Source organism: Pseudophryne corroboree, chromosome 1, assembly GCF_028390025.1.
Source record: "Pseudophryne corroboree isolate aPseCor3 chromosome 1, aPseCor3.hap2, whole genome shotgun sequence".
NCBI lineage: Eukaryota > Metazoa > Chordata > Amphibia > Anura > Myobatrachidae > Pseudophryne > Pseudophryne corroboree.
In genome coordinates, this window is record NC_086444.1 from 613,612,750 (window position 1) to 613,627,536 (window position 14,787).

Consider the following 14,787-nt stretch of genomic DNA (forward strand, 5'->3'; position numbering starts at 1 on the left):
CAGTGCGACTGAAATGCATCGCTAGACCCTTTGCAAAACTACATCGTTTGTTGTGCCCGATTTTTAGCCCGATCGCTGCGAACAAATTCAGCTAGCGATCAACTCGGAATGACCCCCAATATGCGGCACAGAAACGGCTGATGGCCTGGACACTACCACTGGTCTGATGCAGCACAACACAGCAACACTGTGAGGGACTTGTGGTTGTTGTTATTATTATTATTATTGTAACCCTGATTTAGGGTTTAAACAACACTTATACTGAGGTAGTTATAATATGGTGACTAAAATGGAGTATAAGCATATATATTATTCATATAAAAGTTAATGGATGTTGTAATACTGTATGCATGTTTTGAGGTAAATAATACAGTTCACATATATGTAATTGTATGTACATTGATGTAAATGTAGTGGTGAATACAATTAAGGCTTATTTTATGGTTTCACAGTGTATCTAAAGGGTTAATGTCCTTGTGCTCCTAACTGTCAATCACCTAGTGGGGTGATTGCCAGTGGGTGGGGCATCACCTCAGAGTGGGTCATGTGACTACTAGAGAGTGGTGGAGAGGTGCTGTGAGTGTAGCTGGGGGAGAGACTGCATATCCCTTGGTGAGAGGACATCGTTTTTTTGCTGCTCCGGCCGTCGCCCGCATTAGAGCTGAGCGGTACACATTGCGGCGGCCGGAGGGGGCTTAGTGTGTGTAGCCAGAACAGGGCTTCCTTACTGTAAAGGTGGTGACAGCAGCATTGAGACTCAGAACTGTTCATAGAACCCAAGATCAGCGCTAGTCAACTCACCCAGCAGTATTGGAAGGGCACATCTGTGACAGGGAGACAGAGAGGGTTCCTTCCTACCTATTACCGGCACAGACTCTGACAGCCACAACAAAGAAGCCAGGACCAGCAGCAGAGGCTCCATTCTGTGTGGCTGTAAGTGTAAGGGAGGAGTCGGGGGAGCAGCCTGCAGCAGCATCACTAGATCGTAGAAGTGTGAGTGTATAATCCAGCCATTTATATTACCCCTACACTAAGCACAGCAAGCCATAGGTGACTATGGTACATAGTCAATTTCATATTGGGACTAAGGACTCCAGGGCTAGGCCACAATAATGGCTATTAAGCAGGAGGATAGTAATGGGTCACAGTAGTCAGAGTGACCTATAATTACAGTTCCATGTATGGCTTAATCATAGTGCTAAGGAGAAGGTAGAAAGCACTGGATATATATATGTAACAGGAGGAGTGGAGTGAAACTTGAACTGTTTAACGCTTCATAAATAGTTTTAAAGCTCCCCCATATATCAGCATCACATCAGTCAAAGGAGAGCCAGAGACATTGTTCCGCAGCGCTAAATAGAAAGTAACACCCTAAAGCTGCCACCTAATGTGTGTATTTATGCCCCTGAATTAGCAGAATTAGAGTCAAGGACATTAAAGGTAGCCATACTACAGTGACATTGGATGGATGTTAAAGCCTCTTAGCCACAAAGGATTAGAATATCATCCCGATTCAAGGACTAGTTTGTGGCACTTTAATACAACGGTGTTATATGTATATTCGTGAACCCGTAAGAAGGACTGACACGTAAGAGACTATTAGTTTTAAAGTTAAAGGATTTGAGCTCGCTGTGACTATGATAAGAGAAACCATCTCTTGCAGATATATTTAATATAGACTCATCCTAAGAGACTGTCACAACTGAGGGCCTGAGCTGACGGGAGGCAGCCTCAGTTGTAGGGGCTGAGATGTACCGGAACCTGGGAGGTTGTATCAGACCCCTGGACATGTAAGTAACATGAATAATAACTGCCCGAAGGCGTGACCATGACAACTTGGATAAAAGTCAATGATGTTTATTATGACAACTCCGCAACACAGCAGCAGTAAAAGAAAACGTAAAAGTCAGCAAATAATAAATACAGTTCCTGGGTACTACAGGATGGCAGGAGCCACAGGGCACTGGTAGTGTGAGATAGTTCTTATGATCTTCTAGATGGAAAGTCCTTACCAGGCCCGACTGTAGCAATGGAGATAACCCAGGATTGTGCCAGCTGGTGTTCCAGGAAAAGCTGGGTTGCTGAAGGTAAAACAGCTGCTGTGGATACTGGCTGGAACCAGACTGTTGTTAGCACGGAGTGGATACTGGCTGGAACCAGTTAAATAATAAATGAACTTGGGAGCGATGAAATATGAACTGAAATGTAGAACTTGAGAGCGGAGAAATAATAATACCGGTGGAGAGTGGTAAAGTGTAGAAAGGACACCGGCCCTTTAAGGGAAGCTGTACTCTGCTGGAAGCTGAGCTGGAAGCAGGTAATGTTGTAGCTGGAAACAGATGAATCCACAATGGATTGGAGAGTCAGGCTACACCGCAGGTGGAATGCTGGTGCGGGTCTCTATGGTGGAAGTCTTGAGACAGGAGCTGGAACCTGGAAGACAATCACAGGAGAGAGACAAACAGGAACTAGGTTTGACAACCAAAGCACTGACGCCTTCCTTGCTCAGGCACAGTGTATTTATACCTGCAGCAAGGAAGGGATTGGCTAGGCAATTATGCAGATTAACAATACTGACAACAGATTGGAGGAAATGATCAGCTGACAGAATCCAAGATGGCTGCGCCCATGCAGACACTTGGAGGGAAGTTTGGTTTGTAATCCATGTGGTAATGAAAACAGTAATGGCGGCGCCGGCCACTGGAGACAGGAGACGCCAGGCTGACAAGTGCACATCCAACCACGCGGACACAGCGGAGGCCGCGGCTGACGTAATCGCCACTCTGACACTCTGCATGCAGAAGCTCAGGGACGGCGGCGGAGGCCGCGGGAGACGCCATGCCAGATGTAATAAGGCGTTACTGTGACAGCGTCTCAGAGAGACAGGAGAGGATGCAGGAATGTGAACATTAGGATAACAGATGGGATCCGGTCCTGGAGCGCTGAGCCAGCCTTAGGAGGCATCTGATGGGTAAGAAATGGCGTCCAGATACCCGGATCGTGACAGAGACAACAATAATTTGAGGCATACAGGAATCGAAAAGCTATATATGCTCTGAAATATAGGCCCTCATTCCGAGTTGTTCGCTCGTTCTTTTTCATCGCATCGCAGTGAAAATCCGCTTAGTACGCATGCGCAAAGTTCGCACTGCGACTGCGCCAAGTAACTTTACTATGAAGAAAGTATTTTTACTCACGGCTTTTTCTTCGCTCCGGCGAACGTAATGTGATTGACAGGAAATGGGTGTTACTGGGCGGAAACACGGCGTTTTAGGGGCGTGTGGCTGAAAACGCTACCGTTTCCGGAAAAAACGCAGGAGTGGCTGGAGAAACGGTGGGAGTGCCTGGGCGAACGCTGGGTGTGTTTGTGACGTCAACCAGGAACGACAAGCACTGAACTGATCGCACAGGCAGAGTAAGTCTGGAGCTACTCTGAAACTGCGAAGTAGTTTGTAATAGCAATATTGCGAATACATCGGTCGCAATTTTAAGAAGCTAAGATTCACTCCCAGTAGGCGGCGGCTTAGCGTGAGCAACTCTGCTAAATTCGCCTTGCGACCGACCAACTCGGAATGAGGGCCTTAGAAAGCATCAGCTACTTCAAATGGACACAAGGACGCAGCATAACAAAGGTTTATCATACCAGCTTCTTAGGAGTTTAGTTTAATACTGGACAACTACGGTAACATTTTTACTGAGGAAAGGATACAGATTCCTTGGTAATCAACTGTTGATGTTACTATCTATGAGCTAAATAGATACTTTCTGTTATCTACCAATGAGGAACTATAAGTAACCTTATAGGAGAAAGTAATCGCTACCATAAGTAGACTGAGCTAAACATCTTTCTCTTTAACTGAAGGGAGAACTGATAGTTGATACTAAAACATAGTGTCAGACATTCTGTATCAACTGCTGTTATTTTTAGGAAGTTTATGGGCCCTTATAGTGCACTATCATATTAAGAGTACCCGGGTCACTCTAACACCTAAGGGTGTCTTGACAAGAAAAAGGATTTGTTGTATTGCATGCAGGTACTGTGTATAGGCCTAATTGACAGGGGGTTAGCATGGATTAATGACTTAAAGGGGAATGTGTAATTGATGAAATGTTAATGTATACTTAATCCATTTGGTGCTGGTCATTAAAGTGTTATACTTGCCATGTGTGTCTGGTCCGTCTGGAAGTTGATCTGAAGATCTTGGAAGAAAGAGACAGGTATATTAGATAATATATCTATGATATAAGGGAATCATCCCCTAAGGATAGAGATCAGGCTTACTCAAGCAAGCCTTAACGGTAGTTAAATACTACACATAGCTTGAGTGGAGGCACAACTATTAGGTAACCATCCCTTAATAGAATACATAGACAGCTCTCGTTCAAGGTATTCAGGGTAGGGTTACATTATAATACTGTAGCAGTGGACATATAGCAGCAGCATATACCACTGTGACTGCCTGGTCACTGGAAGGACTGATGGCCAGGACACTACCACTCGTCTGATGCAGCACAACACAGCAACACTGTAAGGGACTTTTATTATACAGCAGCACTGGACATATGGCAGCAGAGGACACCACCACTGTGAATGGTCACTGGAGTGACTGATGCCCAGGACACTACCACTGGTCTGATGCAGGACAACACAGCAACACTGTAAGGGACTTATTACACAGCAGCACTGGACATATGGCAGCAGAGGACATCACCACTGTGACTGGACTGATGCAGCACAATACACAACCCTGAACTGATGCAGAACAACAGAGCACCCTATACAGCAGCACTGGACATATGGCAGCAGAGGACACAAGCACTGTGACTGGACACATTCAGCACAAGCCACGGACACTGAGGACACTGAGAGAACAGAGACACGTCCTCTCTGTACACTCTCCAATGCCGGAGTGAAAATGACGGGGACGCGCGGCTCCTTATATGGAATCCAAATCCCACGAGAATCCGACAGCGGGATGATGATGTTTTGCCTCGTTCGGGTTTCCGAGACAGGCGGGAAAACCCGAGCCGGGCTCGTAACCGAGTTCAGAGCATGAAGTTCGGTACGGTTCGGTTCTCTGAGACCCGAACCCGCCTTCGCACAAAATGTGTATGAGTCAGAAATGGTAATTAAACACTGCGGTTTAATTTCACCAACAGTGTCGCACAATACGTGCATGAGTCAGAAATAATACTGTGGTCTGACCGGCAGTGTCACAGTACTTATGAAAATAAAATAAAACTTGTATATTACACTGGGGTACAGCACAAACAAACAAATAATATATATTTTATTATAATTATATTTTAGGCATTTTAGCTTTTATTATATTAATTTTACACTGGGGTGGAGCCCCTGGATAGACAGACAGATCACCCCTTGTTGTCAGATACACCACCAGACGACAGACGGAGCACACATGGGGCCTAATTCAGATCTGATCGCAGCTGCAAAATTTTTCTCTAATGGGCAAAACCATGCTGGTAGGGCAGATATAACATGTGCAGAGTGTTAGATTTGGGTGGGGTGTGTTCAAACTGAAATCTAAATTGCAGTTTAAAAATAAAGCAGCCAGTATTTACCCTGCACAGAAACAAAATAACCCACCCAAATCTAACTCTCTCTGCACATGTTATATCTGCCCCACCTGCAGTGCACATGGTTTTGCCCATTAGAGAAAGATTTTGCAGCTGCGATCAGGTCTGAATTACGCCAATGGACTGATTCTGATACATAGGACACATCAGCCCCTGGATGTACACACACGGTATACTGGGATTTTTTTTTAACACTGGGGCGGAGCCCCTGGATATATATGGACAGATCACCTCTTGTTGTCAGATACACCACCAGACAGTGGCGGATCCAGGGGGGGGGGGGCACTCGGGCCCGTGCCCACCCTGTCATTTGTGGCCTCCGTCCCCCGTCCCCTCCCAGCGCCGGCACCGCACAGGGAGATGACGGGCGCCCGCTGAGATTGTGTTACCAGCGGGCGCCCGTCTCCCTGCACAGCGGCAGCCGGAGGCAGGAGCTCAGTACTGAGCTCTGGCTTCCGGCGCTGTCACTGTGCGGTGTGTGCTATGGGAGAGACGTCAGTCATGACGTCTCTCTCATAGTGCTGAGGAGCGGACACCAAGAGGAGGACTGCAGCGGTCTGGAAGCGGGAACGGGGCTCGGTAAGTATGATGGTTTTTCTCCTTTAGTGCAGCGGGGGCATCTACTGGGGGCAAACTACGGGGGGACATTACTACTGGGGGGCATCAACAAGGGGCATTACTACTGGGGGGCATTATTACTGGGGGCAAACTACTGGGGGCATTATTCCTGGGGGACATCACTACTGGAGGTTCATCTATTGGGGGCATTACTACTGGGGCCATCTACTGGGGGACATTTTTACTGGGGGCCATCTACTGGGGGCATTATTACTGGGGGGCATCTACTGGGGGCATTACTACTGCGGGGGGTCATATATTGGGGGCAAACTCCTAGGGGGCATTACTACTGGGGGCAAACTACTTGAGGACATTATTACTGGGGGGCATCTACTGGGGGCAAACTACTGGGGGACATTATTACTGGGGTGCATCTACTGGGGGCAAACTACTGGGGGACATTATTACTGGGGGCCAACTACAAAGGGGCTAACTACTGGGGGCATACTACAGGAGGGCATTACTACTGGCGGCGTAACTACAGGGGCATTACTACTGGTGGCTTAACTACAGGGGCATTACTACTTGGGGGCTAAACTACAGGGGGGCCAAACTACTGGGGGCATAACTACAGGGGCCAAACTACTGGGGGATAATTACAGGGGCCAAACTACTGGGGGCATTACTACTGGGGGCTAAACTACAAGGGGGGCATAACTACAGGGGCTAAACCACAATGGGGCAAACTACAGGGGGGCATTACTACTGGTGGCTAAACTACAAGCAGGCAAACTACTGGGGGCATTACCACTGGAAGGCTAAACTAAAGGGGGCGGGGGTAAACTACTGGGGTCATAACTGCAGGGGCATTACCACTGGGGGCCTAACTACTAGGGCGCTAAATGACTGGGGGCATTACTACAGGTAACATTACTAATGGGGGCAATACGGGCATTGCATAAGGGGCACCACTACTATGGGGTTTATATAAGGGGCACTACCAGTACAGTGGACATTGCATAATGAGCGCTACAACTGTGGGCATTGTATAAGAAGCGCCACCTCACATGCACCGAAGCCGCACACAAATGTACTTGCCCCTTCCATGGTGCCCCCCCTTTCATTTTCTTCTGGATCCGCCCCTGCCACCAGACTACAGGCAGAGCACCCCAGGACTGATACTGATACATTTATTTATTTATTTATTACCAGTTTTTTTATGTAGCACACACATATTCCACATCGCTTTCATAGAATATTTGGCCATTCGCACCCCTGGACTGATACACCAGCCCTACAGCAGCCCCACAACCTCAGCATTGAGACAGACACGTCTGTTCAGTGCTCTCTCCACAGCCGGAGTGAAAATGGCGCTGACCACAGGGACATTTATAGAATCCAAAACCCTACGAGAATCCTACAGCAGGATGATGACGTTTTGCCTCGTTTTGGGATCAGAGTCTGGCAGGAAGCTGTTTTACAGCAGGTGTGCTTGGTTATTGTCTCACCTTTTAAAAGCCAGTGGGGGCTATTCATAGATGGATGCAGTGTAGCGAAATTTACAAACGGACGCTTTTTGGCCATCTGCACATGCACCGGAACCACATTGCACATGCACAGGCTTCCATTATGCGATTGCATCCTGGAAGGATGCGATCGTATTCTGATTGTCAGGTGACGGGCATTCGGGGGTGGTGATGCAGCATGGGGGAGGGGGGGAGTGTAGCCGGAAACGGGGGGGGAGTGCGCTTCCTGCAACAGGAAACATGGCGGCAGTGCTCCTGTATACGCGTATACAGGGTTCACCCTCTATTACCCGAATCTGCGATGCAATCACAATGTAACTGCAATCGCAGTGCAGGGCGGCGCCATACATGCTGTACGGCATTGCCCTGTGCTGGGCGGCCCTCAGCATGCAATTTCATCCTTAGTAGTTTTTGCCAATTTTATCAAAAACTGCTAAGGACTCTGAATTACCCTGTGTGCAGATGGGTTTTAAACCAGTTATCATACTGTACCTAAAGCCTAATTCTGATGTGATAGCAGTTTCCATGTTTATAATTCTGAGTGATAGAATGGGAACGTGTAGAGAAATGGGGTCCCTTGACAGGGGCTGTAAGCTTAAATGTATTGAACAATATACAAACCAAACCCCAATTGTTTATTATTATGGTGAGTGCTGAGCCTCTGTGATTTTTATTGAATAAATAGTGTTGGAACGCAGCTTTACTCGCGTGGATGTCTGTTACTGCTCAGTGGACCTAATTTTATAAAGGAGGTAGAGCCACCTAATATTGTGATGTCTATTTTATATTGTACACATTGATCACAAAATGTATTTGTAAACAATATGTGGAGTTTTTCCTTCAGAGATTAACACAAAAAGATGCTTGGAGCTACTAACTTGAAAGCAAGCCACTTAAAGCTGCCCATGGGAAAAGCAGCTGGCCCTGAGATCTACGTCTGCAGTCCTGAGCATTTGCCCCTGCGACTTGTTGATTGTCATAGCTAAGCAGATACTTACAGGAAACTTCAGGCGCTTGAATTGAAAATGAAAATTGTTGGGGATAAGGGATATTCGTGGTATAAACAAACACAGTCTAACCTGCGCCATATCCCGTTAGAATCTCTCCCTCAATTACCTTATAAAAAGGAAATGAGTAAGGAAATATTAATCCAGTTTCTACACATATTATATGGGAGTGAGGGAAAATTTTCCTGAACTTTCAGTTTGCCGAGTGTAAAGCATCTGTTTTTTTCTTTATTGTTCCTCTCCCTGAAGTCACATCGAGATCATACATACCTTAGTTTCTTTATATGTCATTAAGCCATACAGTAGTAAAAATGCGATCCAAATTCATCCAATAGGTCTTGGCTGATGCTGGAAGGAACATGCTAATAAAAATTCCGATTTTTTTTTTTCATCTCCATAGTTCACTAACAGACCATAGAAGTATATTTCTCAAAAAATTGCTATGTTCAGACACAACCCTTACAGTTTTATTATATGTATGGATGTGGTTACATACCATTTTGCATGCCAAATCTAGGAGTTGTGAGTGCTGTAGATCAATGCCTTTGAGATATCTATCTATCTATCTATCTATCTATCTATCTATCTATCTATCTATCTATCTGTAGAGATGTGCCCTGTGGGCACATCAGTGGTGCTGTCCCTGGCTGGGGACAGCGCTGGGGCAGCTTGTCTGTCCCCAGCGCTGGTTGCGTGGCGGCGGCGGGTGTCCGGTGCAGGGATTACCCTTTTCCCTGCACCGGACCAGAGGCTGCGGGGGCATTTGAATGTTGGCGCCCTCCGGGAGCCAATCGCGGCTCCCGGAGCGGCAGCCAATCGGAGAGGGGCGCGGCGAGCCAATCGGCGCTCGCCGCATCATAGGCCCCGCCCCCTGACGTCAGACGCCGGGCAGGAGCCAAAGACACCGCGCGCGCGGAAGAGCGCGAAGGAGAATGCAGCCGGGTGCTGGAGAAGAGAGTCGGCGCGCCGGAGCGGAGAAGAGAGTCCGGCGCGGAGAGGAAGACGGCGTCCGTGGGGAGAAGAGCTCCGGTGGCCGCTGAAGAGACCGGAAGACGTCGGCCTGCAGGAGGAAGATGTCCAGCGGCGGCTGGACGCGGAGGAGAGACGGCGGCGCCGCTGGCCAGGACGGATCAGCGGCAGAAGAGAGTGCCGGAGACCCCACGGATCAGGTGAGGCCTCAGTGAGGCAACTTTCACCCCCTCCCTTTTCCTCCCTAGACCACCAGGTGTTCGGGCATTAGGCCCGTGGGCAGAGTCAGGCCCTTCCGGCCTGTGGGCATACAGTCGGGCCCTCCCGGCCCGTGGGCACGAGTGAGTCGGGCTCTCTGGGTCCAAGGCCACGCGCAGTCGGGGTTCCCCCCGGCCCGTGGCCCAAGCATCCAGACCCGACCACACATTAATTAGGGGGTTCGGCGTTAGGCCCAAGCCACCCTCTCCCAGCGCAGTAGGCGGGCACTAGGCCCGGGGGCACATCAGGCAATAGGCCTGTGAGACGTTAGAGGGCATTAGGCCCCAGGGTATTTTGGCCAGTTAGGGAATATAAGGTGACCCTGGGCACCAGGCCCAGGTCACCCCACGAGGGACGAGTTAGGCGGGCATTAGGCCCGTGGGTACAGTCGGGCCTCGGGTCCGTGCGCAAATAGGGGGCGCTAGGCCCAGTAGATAATTGCCCCGGGGTGACTAAAGGTGGCGCTGGGCGCAAGGCCCAGGCCACCCTGAGGTATTTAGGTAGGCAGGCCTGAGGCCCACATAAGGGAAGTGTACAGGAGGTGGGCAGGCTGTGTGGCGCCCACCCTCTTTCAGCAGCAGGTAGGGATTTAAAGGGACAGTACCGTGTGTTCTTGTATTCCGATATTGTGATGTGTGTTGTTACCGTGCAGGGCAAAGTTTCTGTTTGTTTAAGTTGTGCATAGTTGTGTTGCACCCCTCACACGAGCTAGTTTGAGGGCTCTGTTTATGTAGCTAGTGTAGCGGACGCACACTAGGGTAGTTCTTGGCCCTGCACGGCTGTTTGTTTGTTTGCCTCCTTACAGGGACCTGTAAGTGGAGAAGATCGGAGTGCAAGACTTGTGACGGTGAGTAGCATCCGTGTATGTTTGTCCCTTTGTCTGTCCCCGAGCGCCGGAATAGGGATTGCTCACGGACGTGAGAATCCCCTTCATCACACTACGTGCGAGAGCGCGAGTGTGTGAAATCTGGGTGGCTGAGGCTTTGTGCCTGTGATGACCTTTCACCCAACCGGTGAAGGTCGCGGTCACCCCTGGGGTATCCCCTTTTCCAGTGGAAGAAGGGTTGATACTAGAGATGAGCGGGTTCGGTTTCTCTGAATCCGAACCCGCCAGAACTTCATGTTTTTTTTCACGGGTCCGAGCGACTCGGATCTTCCCGCCTTGCTCGGTTAACCCGAGCGCGCCCGAACGTCATCATGACGCTGTCGGATTCTCGCGAGGCTCGGATTCTATCGCGAGACTCGGATTCTATATAAGGAGCCGCGCGTCGCCGCCATTTTCACACGTGCATTGAGATTGATAGGGAGAGGACGTGGCTGGCGTCCTCTCCGTTTAGAATAGATTAGAGAGACACTTGATTTACTAATTTTGGGGAGCATTAGGAGTACTCAGTACAGTGCAGAGTTTTGCTGATAGTGACCACCAGTTTTATTTATAATCCGTTCTCTGCCTGAAAAAAGCGATACACAGCACACAGTGACTCAGTCACATACCATATCTGTGTGCACTGCTCAGGCTCAGGCCAGTGTGCTGCATCATCTATTATCTATATATAATATTATATATATCTGTCTGACTGCTCAGCTCACACAGCTTATAATTGTGGGGGAGACTGGGGAGCACTACTGCAGTGCCAGTTATAGGTTATAGCAGGAGCCAGGAGTACATAATATATTATATAGTGAGTGACCACCAGACACACAGTGCAGTTTATTTAATATATCCGTTCTCTGCCTGAAAAAAGCGATACACACAGTGACTCAGTCAGTCACATACCATATCTGTGTGCACTGCTCAGGCTCAGGCCAGTGTGCTGCATCATCTATATATATTATATATCTGTCTGACTGCTCAGCTCACACAGCTTATAATTGTGGGGGAGACTGGGGAGCACTACTGCAGTGCCAGTTATAGGTTATAGCAGGAGCCAGGAGTACATAATATTATATTAAAATTAAACAGTGCACACTTTTGCTGCAGGAGTGCCACTGCCAGTGTGACTAGTGACCAGTGACCTGACCACCAGTATATATAATATTAGTAGTATACTATCTCTTTATCAACCAGTCTATATTAGCAGCAGACACAGTACAGTGCGGTAGTTCACGGCTGTGGCTACCTCTGTTTTGGCACTCGGCAGCCCGTCCATAATTGTATATACCACCTAACCGTGGTTTTTTTTTCTTTCTTTATACATACATACTAGTTACGAGTATACTATCTCTTTATCAACCAGTCTATATTAGCAGCAGACACAGTACAGTGCGGTAGTTCACGGCTGTAGCTACCTCTGTGTCGGCACTCGGCAGCCCGTCCATAATTGTATATACCACCTAACCGTGGTTTTTCTTTCTTTCTTTATACATACATACTAGTTACGAGTATACTATCTCTTTATCAACCAGTCTATATATTAGCAGCAGACACAGTACAGTGCGGTAGTTCACGGCTGTGGCTACCTCTGTGTCGGCACTCGGCAGCCCGTCCATAATTGTATATACCACCTAACCGTGGTTTTTTTTTCTTTCTTTATACATACATACTAGTTACGAGTATACTATCTCTTTATCAACCAGTCTATATATTAGCAGCAGACACAGTACAGTGCGGTAGTTCACGGCTGTGGCTACCTCTGTGTCGGCACTCGGCAGCCCGTCCATAATTGTATATACCACCTAACCGTGGTTTTTTTTTCTTTCTTTATACATACATACTAGTTACGAGTATACTATCTCTTTATCAACCAGTCTATATTAGCAGCAGACACAGTACAGTGCGGTAGTTCACGGCTGTGGCTACCTCTGTGTCGGCACTCGGCAGCCCGTCCATAATTGTATATACCACCTAACCGTGGTTTTTTTTTTCTTTCTTTATACATACATACTAGTTACGAGTATACTATCTCTTTATCAACCAGTCTATATATTAGCAGCAGACACAGTACAGTGCGGTAGTTCACGGCTGTGGCTACCTCTGTGTCGGCACTCGGCAGCCCGTCCATAATTGTATATACCACCTAACCGTGGTTTTTTTTTCTTTTATACATACATACTAGTTACGAGTATACTATCTCTTTATCAACCAGTCTATATATTAGCAGCAGACACAGTACAGTGCGGTAGTTCACGGCTGTGGCTACCTCTGTGTCGGCACTCGGCAGCCCGTCCATAATTGTATATACCACCTAACCGTGGTTTTTTTTTCTTTCTTTATACATACATACTAGTTACGAGTATACTATCTCTTTATCAACCAGTCTATATATTAGCAGCAGACACAGTACAGTGCGGTAGTTCACGGCTGTGGCTACCTCTGTGTCGGCACTCGGCAGCCCGTCCATAATTGTATATACCACCTAACCGTGGGTTTTTTTTCTTTCTTTATACATACATACTAGTTACGAGTATACTATCTCTTTATCAACCAGTCTATATATTAGCAGCAGACACAGTACAGTGCGGTAGTTCACGGCTGTGGCTACCTCTGTGTCGGCACTCGGCAGCCCGTCCATAATTGTATATACCACCTAACCGTGTTTTTTTTTTCTTTCTTTATACATACATACTAGTTACGAGTATACTATCTCTTTATCAACCAGTCTATATATTAGCAGCAGACACAGTACAGTGCGGTAGTTCACGGCTGTGGCTACCTCTGTGTCGGCACTCGGCAGCCCGTCCATAATTGTATATACCACCTAACCGTGGTTTTTTTTTCTTTCTTTATACATACATACTAGTTACGAGTATACTATCTCTTTATCAACCAGTCTATATATTAGCAGCAGACACAGTACAGTGCGGTAGTTCACGGCTGTGGCTACCTCTGTGTCGGCACTCGGCAGCCCGTCCATAATTGTATATACCACCTAACCGTGTTTTTTTTTTCTTTCTTTATACATACATACTAGTTACGAGTATACTATCTCTTTATCAACCAGTCTATATTAGCAGCAGACACAGTACAGTGCGGTAGTTCACGGCTGTGGCTACCTCTGTGTCGGCACTCGGCAGCCCGTCCATAATTGTATATACCACCTAACCGTGGTTTTTTTTTCTTTCTTTATACATACATACTAGTTACGAGTATACTATCTCTTTATCAACCAGTCTATATATTAGCAGCAGACACAGTACAGTGCGGTAGTTCACGGCTGTGGCTACCTCTGTGTCGGCACTCGGCAGCACGTCCATAATTGTATATACCACCTAACCGTGGTTTTTTTTTCTTTCTTTATACATACATACTAGTTACGAGTATACTATCTCTTTATCAACCAGTCTATATTAGCAGCAGACACAGTACAGTGCGGTAGTTCACGGCTGTGGCTACCTCTGTGTCGGCACTCGGCAGCCCGTCCATAATTGTATATACCACCTAACCGTGGTTTTTTTTTCTTTCTTTATACATACATACTAGTTACGAGTATACTATCTCTTTATCAACCAGTCTATATATTAGCAGCAGACACAGTACAGTGCGGTAGTTCACGGCTGTGGCTACCTCTGTGTCGGCACTCGGCAGCCCGTCCATAATTGTATATACCACCTAACCGTGGTTTTTTTTTCTTTCTTTATACATACATACTAGTTACGAGTATACTATCTCTTTATCAACCAGTCTATATATTAGCAGCAGACACAGTACAGTGCGGTAGTTCACGGCTGTGGCTACCTCTGTGTCGGCACTCGGCAGCCCGTCCATAATTGTATATACCACCTAACCGTGGTTTTTTTTTCTTTCTTTATACATACATACTAGTTACGAGTATACTATCTCTTTATCAACCAGTCTATATATTAGCAGCAGACACAGTACAGTGCGGTAGTTCACGGCTGTGGCTACCTCTGTGTCGGCACTCGGCAGCCCG

At 47.3% G+C, this 14,787-nt stretch overlaps 1 long non-coding RNA gene across 1 annotated transcript in view; it reads right to left on the minus strand.

Annotated features, from left to right (window-relative positions):
- Nucleotides 1–3,429: 3,429 nt before the first annotated feature.
- The window catches only part of LOC134927812 (uncharacterized), an 87,565-nt gene continuing 76,207 nt past the window's right edge, over nt 3,430–14,787 (minus strand). The window contains exon 3 of the long non-coding RNA XR_010177746.1: nt 3,430–4,200. This is a non-coding gene — a long non-coding RNA (uncharacterized LOC134927812). The remainder of the gene's footprint in view (nt 4,201–14,787) is intronic.